This window comes from Protopterus annectens, unplaced genomic scaffold (genome assembly GCF_019279795.1).
Source record: "Protopterus annectens isolate FY-2018-M unplaced genomic scaffold, PAN1.0 ctg69364_obj.part0, whole genome shotgun sequence".
NCBI classification, from domain to species: Eukaryota; Metazoa; Chordata; order Ceratodontiformes; family Protopteridae; genus Protopterus; species Protopterus annectens.
In genome coordinates, this window is record NW_025057076.1 from 1 (window position 1) to 4,042 (window position 4,042).

A 4,042-nucleotide genomic window follows, 5' to 3' on the forward strand; every position below is an offset into this window, starting at 1 on the left:
ATATTAATTGTTATTTAAAACACATATAACCTACTTACATAACACAATAGAAGCATTCACTACAGTGAGTTCAAATATCCTATTTTCGGCTTTGTATACACATAAAATTATATGACAAAACAATGTATTTTTCAATTTTATTTTAACTTTCAAGGTATTAAAATGGATTTTACAGTTCACACTTCACAACAAAAAATTCTTACCATAACATGAATTTTAATAAAGATTTTATTTATTGTAATATTAAGAACACTGAGCACAACTTTAACCTAGGGACTGTAATTATTTCGCACACATTTTAGAGAACTTTACCGATTTTTATGAAATGGAATTTTGTTTAAGGAAATGTTAATACGCTAGGGTGAGATGAATTATTCATGAGTTTGAACTACACAAAGGAACACATTGCTGGTTTTAAACTTATTTCTATTAAAATGATTAATGTAGTAAGTAATTATACCACGAAGCGTATAAAAGTGTGATTGGCTTAATTTACTATGTATCTGATGAAGTCACTTGGTTAACGAAGACGAAAACGCATCAGGAAAAAATAAAGACGCCTTAATGCGCTTAACCTGACTATACTATTTTTCTGCCTGTTTTTGATCTATTTCCAGTTTGGACTGCACAGCTTCTTTGCCCGCTTCCAGCGCCAAGCCACTTGGTTTTGGCTTATATCTCTAACAAAAGCAAATAGTAAATTACTATTGTGTCTGCCAACACTTTGATAGAACAAGTAAAGCAAACAAAATTAGTGTCATCACAGGTGACCCATTGAAGTTACCGTTTGGCCATCCAGAACTGAAAAACTGCCATTAAACCGACTACACAGATGTGGGGGGATTCGCCCCCCTCCCCCTAACTTAATATTCCAACTCCGGGAATGCACTACTATGGGGGTACCGGGCAAAGTTCAGGTGGATGGCCAAACGGGTAACTTCATGGCAGGAAACTTCGGCTCTTCATTAATCAAATGTTCTGCCGTGTCGGGTGAAGTGGAAAATTTTCATGTAGTGGCCTTTCGACATACTAAGGGTAACCCATATATATATATATATATATATATATATATATATATATATATATGTATATATAGATAGATATGTGTGTGTGTGAGTGTGTGTGTGTGTGTGTGTGTGTGTGTGTGTGTGTGTGTGTGTGTGTGTGTGTGTGTGTGTGTGTGTGTGTGCGTGCGTGCATGCATGTAAAATTGTCTCTACGCTTGCTTTATACCCAACCTCTTAAATACAATATTAACATTTTCTGCTCTACCGAGTTCCTTCCCTCACCTCCATTTCTTTGAATCTGTTATGTGTCTGAGAAACCTACCTATTCAGATGCACAATGTTCATCATCTACTAATGCATAAGTATCTTTTACATTGTAATAGTTATCTCTGCTTTCACATGAATGTAATATAATTATGAATGCATGCATTATTGTTAATGTATATTATGTAATGTTAATGTATATTATTTAATGTTTGTTCATGTGTATTACAGAATGTCTGTTTAAAAAAATGTTTGTAATATGTTGGAACTTTTCTCCCCGGGCCACACTGAAAAGGGGTTTTTGAATAAATCCAGTAGGACAAACCTGGTAAAAAAGCAAAATAAAATAAATGTATATTTTCCAAATGTAGGAGTGCTTCATCTCAAGGTCAGGCAATGTATTGTTTAGACTTCTAATATTAAGAATAGCAACCATATGAGATTTTGGGAGTAATATGTTAGTTACCTTGAAATATCCTTCGAGTGGATTCTGCCTAAAACAAGTCACTAGATGGGTGACAAAGATTTTTGCTAGTATGCAGAATCGTTCGAATGACAGGTTTAAGTTATCCGTATTGAAGTAAGCTAGACTGTTGAGTGCTGACACCTATTGGATCCCTGTAGAATGACAAAAGTGGAGATGCCGGGGATTGAACCCGGGGCCTCATACATGCAAAGCATGCGCTCTACCACTGAGCTACATCCCCTTGCTATGTTTTGTTTCTCAGTTACTATTATTTATTATTTCACTTTTGCTGCACTGGTGCATGGTGTTACTGGTATATGCATAAATGTTAATTTATAACTATTATTATATGTGTGTATGCATGTACATATACATATATATATATATATATATATATATATATATATATATATATATATATATAAAGTGTGTGTGTGATGCACATATACATATATATATCAGCTATGCCAAAAACGTCAAAGGCAGCAGACAGCAGTATACCGAACTGGTGGTTACTGGTGCCTCATTCATTCAGCCAGGTGATATAGGCAAGCCCAGACTTGTTGAAAAGATTTCAGGGAAGAATGGTCCACTCATTCAGGACCAAAACAGGCAACAACATGCCTTTGGCTGGTAGCTACTAGATTTCAAAAGCATGCATCAATAATAATTTGGCTAGCAACTATTTACAAAATGGTCTCTAAAGCCTGATTGTGTTAGAAAAATAATTTCCAACTACAATTGAGCACATGGCTCCCTGACATTCAGAAAAAAGCACACAAATCTATTTGTGGCCACAATTGGGATTGCTGTATCTGCATACTGAGATCTACAGATAGCAGCCAAACATAAAAACAACATGTGAAGTGCTAACAGCTTTGATAAGATCAGTATACATGCTTTATGTGGGATTATAATCTGCAGTATAACTGTTGATAAACAAGAAACAAAAAACTGTATTTCCACACAGTGAAGGTAAAAGGCTTCATGGAAAATTGTATTCTTGCATGTTTATTATATTGTAGCAACCCTCATCATGTTGCCACCATACAGTGCACAGAATTAGCTTCAAGTAGGTGGTGCAAGTATCCATGAATACCTTTGTGTTAAAGTTCAGGATTGCTAACATTTATCAGCACACACAAATCCAGCATCACTCCATATTGGGTGATAAAGCTCTCCTCACTCTTCTTATTGATGTTGTCTGACTGTGGATATGTATTGTTTTCATATATCGGTATTGTTGGTTTATTCAGCCATTCTTTGCATCTTAAAGCAGTTTGTCTTTTTATGTTGTATTCCTTTTGATTGAACGGACTTCTGGGTGTTCTGTGTCAAAGTCTGCCATTGGACAGTAGTGGGGAAAGGGAGTTTTTCTCTTTTCCCAATGTTGCGGGATTTCAAAATTGGTATATTTACTTAGCAGGGACATGGGGGTGTTTTTATTTATTTATTAATTGATTGTGTGAGATTTACTGTTTATTTGGTCGAGATGTTTTAGGCATTTTTTTGTAAATTCAATATTTTGAACAATCATTTTCAGTAAATGTACTCGTATATACACAGCAACTCGACAACTGAACTTCCATAGAGAAATCTCTTAACATTGCAAGCTGCTATTTACAGGCAGTAGAGTTAATTTAGCTATAATTGCAAATTCTGTATGTCTACAAAAACCTCTTTGGCTAATATGTAGTATAAAAAAATAGAAAAGTAGTCAATGATGTACCATTCATCATACTTGAATCACATTAGGGGTGCTATTTAGGTTTCTAATCTGCTTAGTTCAATGAGTCCCAAAATGTATGGATTGTTGTCACAGCTTTCAGCCTCTTAGTTCAAGAATCAGAAGCAAAGCCAAAAAATAATGGGAATAAAGGCCCAAAATGGGGACAGATTCTAAATAATGTTATTTGTTATATCCTTAGTTGCTAGAATAACAGATTTTGCTTCAGTATGCATTCTCTAAAGAATATGAATCCTAAAACTCAAGTGTTTTTCATTATTTATGAGTACAGTACTTAATGATTTACTAGGAAATGTCACAATTCATAAGAAACAGGCTAAAATATGAGGCAAAATCAGGGAGAATTTAGAGATATGGATACATGCATATAGCTCGCATGCACATATACACACCCATACACACACACATAATACATAGGGTTCCATTATGTTATTAAACAACACATGCATACTGTGACTGTCTCTCAAACACACACACACACGCACACACACACACACACACACACACACACACACACACACACACACACACACACACACACACACACACACACACACA

At 35.1% G+C, this 4,042-nt stretch overlaps 1 non-coding gene across 1 annotated transcript; it reads right to left on the bottom strand.

Moving 5' to 3' along the window:
* Positions 1 to 1,906: 1,906 nt before the first annotated feature.
* Positions 1,907 to 1,978, bottom strand: TRNAA-UGC. The gene has a single exon. It is a non-coding gene; the product is annotated as a tRNA-Ala (tRNA).
* Between the last annotated feature and the right edge of the window lie 2,064 nt (positions 1,979 to 4,042).